This window comes from Rattus norvegicus, chromosome 3, assembly GCF_036323735.1.
Source record: "Rattus norvegicus strain BN/NHsdMcwi chromosome 3, GRCr8, whole genome shotgun sequence".
Classification (NCBI taxonomy): domain Eukaryota; kingdom Metazoa; phylum Chordata; class Mammalia; order Rodentia; family Muridae; genus Rattus; species Rattus norvegicus.
In genome coordinates, this window is record NC_086021.1 from 30969412 (window position 1) to 30981558 (window position 12147).

Genomic DNA, 12147 nt, shown 5'->3' on the forward strand with positions numbered 1-12147 from the left:
CATTCACTCTCCATTTACTCCCTCCCACCCTCATTCACTCATCTACTCCCCATTCATTCACTCCCTCCCCCATTCACTCACTCCTACACTCACTGTCCCATTCACTTGTCTACTCCACTATTCATTCATTCACTCCCCCATTCATTTATTCATTCCCCCACTCACTCACTCCCACCCCCACTCACTCATCTACTTCTCATTCATTCATCTACTCCCCACTCACTCATTCACTCCCCCATTCACTCATCCACTCTCCATTCACTCCCCCATTCACTCACTCCTCCACTCACTGCCCCATTCACTCATCTACTTTCCCATTCATTCATTCATTCTTCACTCCCCCATTCATTTATTCATTCCCCCACTCACTCCCACCCCCACTCACTCATTCACTCCCCCATTCACTCACTCCTCCACTCACTGCCCCATTCACTCATCTACTTTCCCATTCATTCATTCACTAACCCACCCCCATTCACTTACTCATGTACTCACCAATTTCCCCATTCACTCATTCACTTCCCCATCCCCCACCCCCATCCCCCATCCCCTCTTCAGCAGGCTCTAGCTGGCCTCAGGGGAGAGAGCTTTAGGTAGGGGGTGGGTGTCAGAAAGGTAGGGTTGGCATAACTGGGAGATATTCCAAATGATGTCTAAGAAAGAGGGCTTATCCAGAGAGAGAGGGCACCCGAGGATAGAGGGATAGGCAGAAGAGCCCTTAGAGGGGCACTGAATGTCCTCTCGGGAGCATTAGGGACACAGGCAGCATGAGAACATCCAGGGCCTGGTGAGAGCATGTCAGAGCTTCCTGATATTTTGAAGGCCATGTCCTGCTCCGAGGTAGAGAAAGGCCCTAGGGCTGCTGAGCAGGGGCTGGAGAGAAGGACTGCAGCCCCAGAGGAACCAAGACTACATTGATGGGAATAGGTGGGGTCACCTGCACATAGGGGGATCCAGGCAGAGGTGGGTAGCCATGTGGAGGAGGCAATGAGGCCAAAACCCCAAACAGGCGCTGGCAATGGACCCGGACAGGAGCCTAGGGTAGCCCCCATGACAGTACCACCCAACCCCACATAAGCTAGTTCTCCTTCAGGGGTTCCCAATAAAAGCCAGTGGAGGCTGAGGTGTCTAGATACCCAGCCCCAGGCTTCTGGATTTCAGAGGGGACTCGGTACTGGCCTAAGGGGTCTCATTTTGCTCTGTCCCCTCCATAGTCCTCCCAGCTACCCTTAAGGGACCATCAAGAGCTTCCTTCAGAAAGCCCACTCCATCCCATCTCCCTATTCATCAATGCAATAATACGGGTTTATCAGGAAACCAACTAGTGACACAGCACAGCCTTTGATCCCAGCACTTGGGAGGGAGAGGCAGGCGGATCTCTGAGTTCAAGGCCAGCCTGGTCTACAGAGTTCCAGGACAGCCAGGGCTACACAGAGAAACCTTGTCTCAAGCCGACCCCCCCCCCCTCACACACACACCCAAAAAAAGTCTACCAGGACTGATGGTGACCAGAGTATCTCCTGGAGAGAGGACCCCTGCCTGCCCAGCACGGGGAAGACTCCTCCAGAGGATTGCTCATGCCGTTCCTGGGATTAGCAGGGAAAGCCAAGGCTTTGGCTGAGTGGGGCTGGCTTCCTTAGTATCGATGACTGTTGTCAAGTAGCCAGTTAACTGAGAAAGTCACTTCCATAATCCAGTGTGGGTGACAAGCTCTGTGCAGTCACTCACCCGCACAGACTGGTCTGAGGCCCGAGACTCTCATCTCTGTTTTAGGGAAAGAGACTGAGGCAAGGGAAGCTTCGGTCACAGGCCTCTGTATGGCTGCACTGAACAAACCCCACGGTGATCTGAAAGCCACATATTCCCCTGGTCCCGCCCAGCATGAGGACTTGGGACCCACTGCGGCACCGTGTCCACGCTGAACCCTCACTGGCACAGTAGGAGAAGGAGTGGGTCAGAGCCAAGCCACCCACCTCAGCACCCCACTCTGCGAGACCCCCTTACCCTGCAGTCTCTTGAGCCATCCCCATCCCCACAGTGACAGCTGTCAAGTTTTCTGTGGCTTCCATGAATGAGACAGGAAGGAAACCCCTCAGCAGGAATCTATACATACCTTAGTCTTCGTCCTAGATTTTCCAGAAGCTCCTGGGAGATTCCTAGCAAGGAAAAGTCAGCATGATATGGACCCAATCGAGGTTCTGCAAGTCCAGGCAGTGCCTCTACCTCAGGACACCATGCCAGGCACTGCATACCTGCCAGAGGAACCTCCTTCCTCTCCAAACTGTGCCCAAGGCCAATGCTGCTGGCTGGAGGACCTGCCACGTGCTCCTTCTCTGCCAGCCCAGCTAGTCAGGGCAGGGGTGGGGGATGGGGCAGCCAGGCCCCCAGCGTGCCCCTCCTTCAGAGCAGATGCTTCATTAACCTGCCCTCTGGCCTCTGCAGCTCTCTCCCTCAGCTTCCCAAGGACCAGGGCACAGGACACAGGGAATGAGAGCTCAGTCACAGGCCTGAGGCCTCAGACACGGGGCTGTTTTCTAAGACAGCAACGGGGTAGAAGGGAACCCAAGAGGGGAAGGCACTGTGCAGAGCCCTCCCATAAAGGAGCCCCCTCCTACACCCCCACATTTATCCATGGCCTTCCCATCTAGTCCATGGTCCTTCAACCAGAAGAAGAGGGAGGTCCCAGCTGGCGACCAACCTGCCCATGAAGGGGCTGTCAGGACACTGCCCCTCCCTTGTTTCCCAAGCTGCATCTGGGTCTAACTGAAAAGGCCACCCACTCCCTTGCTGCTGGTCCCGCCTACAACCGGGGCAGGAATGCACCTCCCACCACCCCAGCTTCCTGGCCAGCCCAGCTGGGACAGCTGCCAAGGGGGCAGTTCTCCTGGCCGGCCAGCAGAGAAGCGCTGTGAGACGGAGCCCGGCTCTGCGGATGACCTCGCTCTCACATTTCCTTCCACATCTCTAACCCGGGGATCTCCAAACTGCTGTGGACCCAGGCATCTTGCCTTCCCTACCTTCCCTACCTTGGTTCCCCTTCCCCCAAGCCAGCTCAATCTATAGTTGGCTTCGTGGGTAGAACTATCCCGCCTTGAACTGAAGCCCCTGGTGAGATCATCTTGGCACTCGTCTGTGTTTCCAACCCCAGCTTGCTCACTCCTGGGACCAGACAGGCCATGGAGGAAGTCAGGCAGCTGCCCACAGTCTGCCTGTATCCAGGACAGTGTGCCCATTCCTGGCATGAGTAGATGTCCTGAGTGAATCCAAGAAGAACCAGTATGTTTTAAAGCCTCTGGATGTCCAAAAATCAGAGTAGGTACTGGTACCAGATGGTCCCTGGTACCCAGCAGGAGCAGAAAGACAGATTTCATAGGCAGTCCTACTAAGCACGTAGCAGCACCCGATCAGGAAGGGATGGGGTGGCCAGCCACTGGTCCCAGACTCTAGCCACCACCCCTGTCCAAAGTCACAACTAGATACTTGTACTTGCGTGGAGCTGTCCATCTCTCCGCCTTGCTGCCAGCTTGTCTCTCACGTACATTTATTGAGACCCTACTGCATACAAATTAGCTCTTGGGAACCCAGAGATACCTAAGACCCTGGTCTGGCGTTCAGGGGCTTGTGAAACAGAAAACAAAGATGGAGGGGAGAGGCCCCTTGATGGCTGCCTATGGAGCTGCTCATTTCAGAAGAGGGTAGCAGAGACGCTGGCTAACCCTGTTGCCATAGGTCTCGATGTCTGCCCTAAGGCTGGTTGGTTACTGTCCCCACCAGCATGAGACTTCTCCGGGACAATGTGGGATCCTGAGATAAGGGACAGAGCTCCCTGTCCGTCCAGATGTAGCCTGTCCCAACAAACCCAAACAAAACTGAAGTCAGGATCTGCTCACCAGACTGACAAGCGGATTAGAGAGAAGGGGATAAACACATTGCCTAAGTCTTCCTCTGAGTCCCAGCCTCTGTGGTGCGTGACGGAAAGACACCTGGTTAATATAGCCCTGGGGCAGTGGCTGGGCCAGGCTAACTCGAACAGTTGCATAGTCTCCTGGACTTTGGACAGGGGTGGTGGCTGGAGGCTGGGATCGGTGGCTGGCCAGCACTGTAGGAGTTGTTGACCCCAGCATGTTACCCTGTGCAAGTCAAGGAGAGGTGGGAGGTTGTGTCCATGAGTGCTGAAGGGTACGGCTCATAACCAGGGACTAAAGGGCAAGGTCCTGTTGACACTTGCATGGATGTAGGCTACTCTCCTCATCTCTCCTGCCACCCAGGCAGAACTGTGGTCCAACCCTACCCCACCCCACCCCCTTCACACCACCCCCACAATCCCACTCCACCTTACCCCACCTGTATTAGACTAGAGTCACAGAACTTATGGAATGTCTCTATATATTAAGGGAAATTACAGGAATGCAGTCTGCAGTCCAACTAACCAACAGCGGGCAGCTGTGAATGGGGAATTCAAGACTCTAGCTCGGCCCCACAAGGCTAAGTGCTTCAGCTGGTCTTCTGTCTACGCTGGAATCCTGAAGAAGCAGGTTCCAACAGACATGCTGTCAAGTAAATGCAAGCAGGCGGAGAAGAGTGAGCCTTCCTTCTTCCAGTGTCCTAAAGTCCTCCAGCAGAAGGTGTGGCCCAGAGTAAAGGTGTGCACCACCACCCTACACCTAAGCTGTTCTTTCTGTGGAGCTTGTTCTGTCCAAGGCTGGCCCTGAACTCAGCACTCAGCTTCTGTCTCCTGGGATTAAAGGTGAGTACCACCTTGCCTGGGCCTAAGCTTGTCATGCCTCAAGAGCTGAGTCAAAAGCCTGTGTCTTCCAGCCTCAAGATCTGGATCATGGGGCTGGAGAGATGGTTCAGTGGTTAAGAGCACTGACTGCTTTTCTGGAGGTCCTGAGTTCAAATCCCAGAAACAACATGGTGGCTCACAATCATCTGGAATGAGATCTGATGCCCTCTTCTGGTGTGTCTGAAGACAGTGACAGTGTTCTCATGTAAATAAAATAAATAAATCTTAAAAAAAAAAATCTGGATCACGGGTGTGCCCTCCATTTCTGGATTATAGTTCCTTCCAGATGTAGTCAAGTTGGCAACTGGGCATAGCCATCATACCACCCAGCCATTTTACAGCATTCTTAGAACTTCCTGAGTATTTTGACTCTCTTAGTGTATAGGAGGGGCATGGTTTAGAAAAAAAAAGCAGCTCTGAGGATAGAAAGGGGATGGAGAGAATCTTGAGGGTTATAAGAAGAATGGGTATCTGGGAGAAAGGGAGCTGTGAGCTGGAGAGGGAGGGCTTTGAAATGTATAAGTACTTGCGAGTAGGGGCTGAGAGAGCCTAAAGGCTAGCCGGACCTTGATAGCACAGCGCATGTTAACGGGAGAACCATATGTGCCTTCTGCCAGAGAGAAGGGAAAGGGCCTCTTTTGGTATGTGGGAAGCCGTTTCACAAATACCTGAGCAATGTTGGCTTTTATCTGACCACAAGACTCCTGGACTCCACCACCAGAAATCATCCTGTACCCCAGGTTGAGCTCGTTTCTGGACATTTGGACTGCCTTTTGGAGTTTGGGGGATTGAGTTTCCTTTGGAGCTGACACTGTAGAACACTACGAAGGGAGCACACTACAAGCAGGGTCATGGTTGATTCCAATCTCCAGGGTAGGGGAGGGGGATTATCTCCAGGCCTCGGCCTTTCCCAGATGTACAAACTCAACAAGGATTGAGGCCGACTGGCCTCCCCTGCCCTCAACACCCTGAGACTCCCTTCTAACCTAGCTGGCTCCCAACTGCTGATCAGCCTTGCAGGGCAGAAGGGTTGCAGACTACCCCTAACAGGGTAGAAGTCCCTAGGTAGTGGAGGGAGGGTCTTCTGCCAAGCTCCACCTGTGGCCCTGCAAAGAGGACACTAGCAACAAGACAGGCAGAAGAGCAACTTTGTGGGCCGGCCTTCCCTCTGACCCACCCAGAGGAATGGATAAACTGACAACAAGACTGCTCTGCGGTTTTACTGTAGCTATTGGAGAGAGAACAGCCAGAGGTAACTGTGTCAGTCCAGAGCAGAGAGAGAAAGAAGTAACTTGAATATGGACAGTAGATGGAACTTGGCCATGAGAGGAGCACAAAGTGGGTGGGAGGAAGACAGGAGGGATAGCAGGGTTATAAGGAGAATGAATAGCTAGGGAGGGAAGCAGGAGCACGGAGGGAGTTAAGGGGAGGAGAGGAGGTGGGAAGAGTCAGGAAATGTTACATCATTACACTTTGAAGTGTGTAACAGAAACTTGTGACATTCAGGGAGCCTGGAGGCCGGCATGTACTTTGATATGCTAATGAGCACCAAGATAGCCATTTATCCCTTCTGGCTTTTGGAATTTGGAGAAACGGACCTTGGACTTGACAAAGAAAGGGTGCACAGGAGCCTGAGTGCTCAGCTCCAGTCTGAGCAGTGCTGGTGTGGAGCAGTGATAGAGGACCCTCAGCAGGCAGCTGTACCCGTGACCTCTTAGAGATAGGAATGGCTTCTGTCATTGTAGAAAACTGAGAGGCAGGACACAGCTCTAGGGTGCCATGTTTTGAAAAAGCCAGGCAAGTGACTCATGTTTGTAGTTCCAGTCCAAGCCCTGAAGTTTGATCCCCAAAGTCTTTTAAACATAAAGACCAAGCACCATGGTACATGCTTGTGGTCCCAGCACTGTGAGGTGACAACAGGAGCTTGTTAGCCAGTCGGCTGAGCTCCAGGTCCATGAGACCCTGTCAGATAAAAAGGATTCCAGGTAAGTCAGGATCTTCCCAAGGAGCAAGTGTTAACTCCCCCAGGACAGCTGAAGCTCCTTCTAGAGCATCCTCCTGGATGGCCAGTGGGTGTGAGAACTGTACCTCCTAGAGGACTGAAGACTTCTGACTTCTTGGCACTGCATCAACCCCCACCTCTGGGTTCCTGCCATGCTTGAATTCCTTTGATGATGAACTGTGGAACAATAAGCAAAATAAACCCTTTTCCTCCCCAAGTTTCTTTGGTCATGGTGTTTCATCGAAGCTATAGTAACCCTGGCTAGGAAGGTGCCCACCCATCATGTTGTCCTGTTATAGTTTCCACTAGCCTTGGAAGCTGTGCCCTCTCAGGTGTTTTCCGGGGCTCTGGGGCTGCCTCTGAGGAACATCCCTTGGGGCCCAGGCAGTCAGGGAATTGTACCACACAGTCAGGGAAGAGCACAGCACTGTAGACCTTTCTCTAACTAGGTTCCTATGCCCCCAGGTTCCTAGAAAAGGGCAGAAGCACCAAGAATTGGGGCTCTGGTCTCCCCTTCCTGAGGACACTTGGCAGGAAATACTGCCCCCTGGTGGTTATTCGTGAGTTCTACACCCTAAGAGAGAGGTCGGGGGAGCCTGTTGGGAATGGGGCCATGGGTAGACAGGCTGGGGTGACCTTCCACTGGACTGTCAGCCTGGGCTCCATACCGTCCTGCAGACACTCGGGACCAACCACCGCCTCAAGGAAGAACACCAAGCAAGGCAGAGAAAGGGCTAATGGGAGGGGAGAGGAAAAAGCAGGGACCCTGTTGTGAGAAGCAGGGAGCCCACCTCAGTGTTCATCTCCCTCAGCTCAACAAGTCAGTTGGAGGGAAAGAAGAGTCAACCGACCCCTGGACCACTGGAAGTTCGTCCAGCACACCTAATTCTGCCTGTTACACTGTATACATTCCAGGCTATGGCGTGGCATGTACTATGGTCTTGGCTTAGTACCACCTATTGGTTCACACTTAGTAACGAACTTCTGAATCCAGTGGGAGGTGAGGCCTGCTGCCTGCTTCATACTCTTACCTGATGCTGTCTCCACGGTGTGAATCCTCCCACTACAGCCAAGTTCAAAGCCGCAGTGGGAAGGACAAGCCATTGCTGACTATGGGTGCTGAGGACACAGCTCTGTGAACCAGTCTGAGCAGTTTCTTCTGTCCCCTCTAAGACTTCTTTATAGCTTGGGGCACAGTCCTGAGGATCTAGCTGGTTACACAGCACCAGCTCCTGTGGACACCTGTCCAGCGAGCTTTTTCCCATGCATCTGCGTTCAGTGCCTCTGTGGCACCAAGTCATGTCCACTACGCCCATATTTAAGTGTGGTCTTTGGCTGAGATCTTCTGTACTTGGTGGAAACAGTTCCCCACACAGGCTGATGAGTAGAACTGTAGGCCTGCCATCTCCCGTTCAACCTGTTTTTGTCACATGTCTGAAACCTGAAATCACATTGACTTATGGCTTTTCTAATGAATACAGTCAACCCATCAAGGAGATGAAGAAAGGTGGGTGTGTACAATAAGAACCTAGGGCTTAGAAACGAGGCTTGCCCCTTCCACAAAACATCAGGCCCAAAAGGCTGGGCCTGCTCAACCTAAGGCCTGTCCTCCCCACAAGAACAGCTGGATTTTAAAAAATAAAAATGGACTCTCCTCCCTGGTTTGAATCGAAAGGTAGTCAGAGAAAGGTGAGGGCCATGGTGAGAGAACCAAGGGTACTCCTGCAGCACAGCTTTCTGGTTAGAAGAGGCTGGACCTTGCAGTCAGTAGTGTTGTTCTTGTCCGCTGGGTTGTCTGTGGCCCTTCTCAAGCAAACCATGATCTCAACTGACCAGACTGGCCTTTGTGTGGAGCTGGGGCTCAGGGAGGGGCTCTCATTACATCCATGCGCACCACTGTCAGGAAAGCAGGTGAGAAGACATGGGGTAGTACCAGACCCGGGTGAGTACTGCTCCACAGAGCTCCCCCATGTAAACATGGGTTTAATTTTGTTAGGACACATAAAAGGACCAGAATGAAAAGACATCGAGTTGTGCGTGAGGGCAGGACACTAACCAGGGTTGAGACACTGCAAGGTCTTCTCTTAAAGAGAGGCCTGCCTAACTGTTACCTCCCTGCCCGGGGCAGAGCCTGTCTCAGGGAGACACAGCCACCTTGGCCTGTGCACTTCACAACGAATACATTTGTTGCTCAGATTCCTTCCTCGGAGAGACATAAACGTCTTCCAGTGAAGTCCCAATGACAAACCCAGGTCCAAAGCTGCCGAAGTTGGGGAACCTAAATTTACTGTAAATTCCTTACAGAGGAAGGTAGGTGGGTGCTCCCCACAAAAAAAAAAAAAAAAAGTTGCACTGTAAAGTCTTCCCCGAGCAGAGACTCGGCTTTCCTATACACACACATTGACCCCTCCTTCCCTAGTCTCTCTAGCTGATCAAGACCAGTCTAGTCTAGTCTAGACCAAGACTAGTCTCTCCAGTTCCTTAAGACCATACATGACCAGGACAGGACTGCATACAAGACCATACATGACTAGGACAGGATTGCATACAACATAGGAGGTACGGAGTGGCTGGATACTCGGATGAGGGCCCTGACTCTGTTAAGGGCTGTATGTTCATCGGACACAGCTGAACTCTCAGAGGTGGCCGCTTTATATGTTCTGCCCAGAGAGAATCGCACACACCTCAGCTAATTTAAAAGGGAGAGGTGCTGGATGCCGTGCAGGAAGAACCGTGGTGGGCAGGTGAGCTTTCTGGAGATGGACTGCTGGTTTGCACAGCTGCCTCGGCGAGGCACAGCCCTGGTGGGGTTGTCTCTGGATGGCTTCTTGCTGCTGCTGTTCCTTTCCAAGTCTGTCATTGATATGTTTCATACATGGAGCATGGTATGGCTGAGCATGGGGAGACCCTTACTGCCCACAGTATGGTGTGATTGCCTCTTGGGAGACAGCCCACTCCACTCGACAATTTCCCTGCAGATCAATGTGAAGATGAACTTTAATAAAATAATCTTGTTGATATGAGTGAACGACTTTACAGAACGCCTGACTTCGTTTTAGGAAGTTAGAGTTGTGTTGCCAGAAAGATATAATAGTTAGAATTAAGAGTAGACGGTGTGTTACAGTGAGGGCTGCCTCGGTTAGAAAAGCAGTGAGTGAGCTTTCATTTGCTTCATTTAACAGAGGTGAAGGTGGAATGTGCTGGGGCCACGTGAGGAACAGCAAAACAGCTTTAGAAGTCGTGGGGTGAGTGAGGCCCACCAGTCAGCACAGCCACCTGGAGAGGCAAAGCCCTGAGGGCTTCATGCTGTTAGGAAGTTTCACTCTGCCTACTGCCCTCGGTCACCACATCCCTGCAGAGTTGCAAGAGAACTCTAAGGGGCTTCCGGCCCCTTGCTGGGCAGTATTACTGACACAACAATGACTGCGCTTCTTCTAGCGTGGCTGCGGCAGCCAGCTAATGATGCATCCGCCATGCTCAGAAATGTAAATCATTAGCGAGAACACCACCCTCCTCCCAGAGAGAATTTAGAGGAATAAATTGATAGTGAAGTTAGGTTCAAGTGTGTTTCCTAATGGCTTTGACGTAGAAAATCTGAGGGAACAATTCAGAGTTCAGAAAGGTACACCTGATTGTTGAACGAGGGATTTTTTAAAGGTCAGGGAACAAGAACAATGGCGTCCTGACTAGTATCAATTGGCCAGCCTTCCTTGCTAAAGCTGGGCTAGTGATCAAGGTCATGATTAGTCGCTTATATCCCCCTTTGCCCTCAGCTTCCTGAAAGGATTTAGTAAAAAAAACTGTTAGTGAGTAGGCGTGCGCCCTGAGGATCTAAAGTAGAAATGACTGGTTTGTGATTTCTTTAATAAGGCTAACTTTTAAGATAAATAATAAAATCACTAACCCTTTCTTTGTAACCACAAATTAGAGCCTGCCAGAAAATTACCTTGCTTGCTTACGTTTTGTTAATCTATAACAAGTTGCTTAGTTACAAATGCATGTGGGTTATTGGGAATGTTTTTTAACTTGTACTGCATCATGTCTATTCACACGAGGGTACTGGGGAACATGTTTTTCATAATCACTGATCACTTTAGCGAAAAGTAGAAATGTAACCACATTGTGATTTCTGTGCTGCTTGAAAGATTTCTGCTGGGATACAAACTGTGGGAGAAGAAATAAAAGTCATTGGAGCTTTGCTCATCCGACAAATGTTTGTATGGGTATGCATGTATGTTCATATGTCTGTGTGTAGCATGTACGTGTGAAGTTGTTGGAGTTTGCTCATTGGACGGTGGCGGGGGAGAGAGGTTGATTTTTCCCTCCATTTTTACCCTGCCAGTCTCAAGGAACTATTTGCTGATCTCAGTGAATCAAGCTCCATTCCCTCAGAGAAAAGTCTGTCAGACGATCAATACTCCCCACCTTGGTTTGCCCTGTGATGTCGAAGCTAGTCTTTGACATATTGCTGTGATAAGACACCATGAAAGACAGAAGCAGCTTAGAGAGGAAAGGGTTTATTTCTGCACAGTTCATCGCTGAGGGGAGTCAGGGCAGGAACTAGAGGCCATGAGGGATGCTGCTCAATGGCTGGCTCACATGCAGTCAGGACCAGCAGCTTACAGTGAAAGCACCTGCAGGGAGCCAGGCGCCTCCGCACCACTCATGGATCAAGAGAACACACCACAGACTTGCCACAGGCCGATCTGATGAGGGAATTTCCTCAACTGAGGTTCCCACTACCAGAACGACTGTGGTTTGTGTCAACTGACATAAAACTTCCCAACAGGGAGGCTGGGCTCTGCCGGCCTAGAGTACATCACCCAGTGAAAGTACAGTGGGCAGCTTCCTGACAAGACAGCAGCAGCCCACGGGACAGTAAAGAGCAGAGATAAACCACTCCACAGACGGTTTCAGGAACCGAGTTTGCTTTATTGCACGTGAGCAACCACTCACGCAGAGGAAAGCCTACGGACTGTGGCTGGTTAGCACACCACCTCCAATTGGAGACTGAGTGCTCTGCTCGTACCCGGGGTCTCTGTACAGAATACACTGAAGGAGACACGGAGTGTGCAGCCTGGTCCACAGGTCAGCTACTGGCTACTCCTGCTACATCGGAATCAGTGTTCTGACTGCAGGAGCATGGTGTGCTGGACTTCTTCTTGAGAAGCCCAGTGTGCCACGTAGGACAGCCACCAGGTTGGGCCTGCCTTCTCTCCTACAGGTAACCAGGAAACCCTCACACTCGGATAGGGCTGGTGATGGGTAACAGAAGCTCATGAGCTCCAGTACCCAGGGCACCTCTGGGTTTCCAGGGAGAATCTTATAAGAGGCAAAGTTAACAAGGATCCTCACCAAA

The 12147-nt window shown here is 51.5% G+C and overlaps 1 protein-coding gene across 7 annotated transcripts in view; it reads right to left on the minus strand.

Annotated features, from left to right (window-relative positions):
• The window catches only part of Sardh (sarcosine dehydrogenase), a 64789-nt gene extending 60791 nt beyond the window's left edge, over nt 1–3998 (minus strand). The window contains exons 1-2 of one of the 7 annotated variants that reach the window (XM_006233733.5): nt 3891–3998; nt 2114–2156 (exon numbers count right to left, since the gene is read on the minus strand). The gene's annotated coding sequence lies outside the window, so the exon portion shown is untranslated. The other 6 variants (XM_006233731.5, NM_001423000.1, XM_063282992.1 and 3 more) reach the window with 6 other exon arrangements.
• Nucleotides 3999–12147: the final 8149 nt, after the last annotated feature.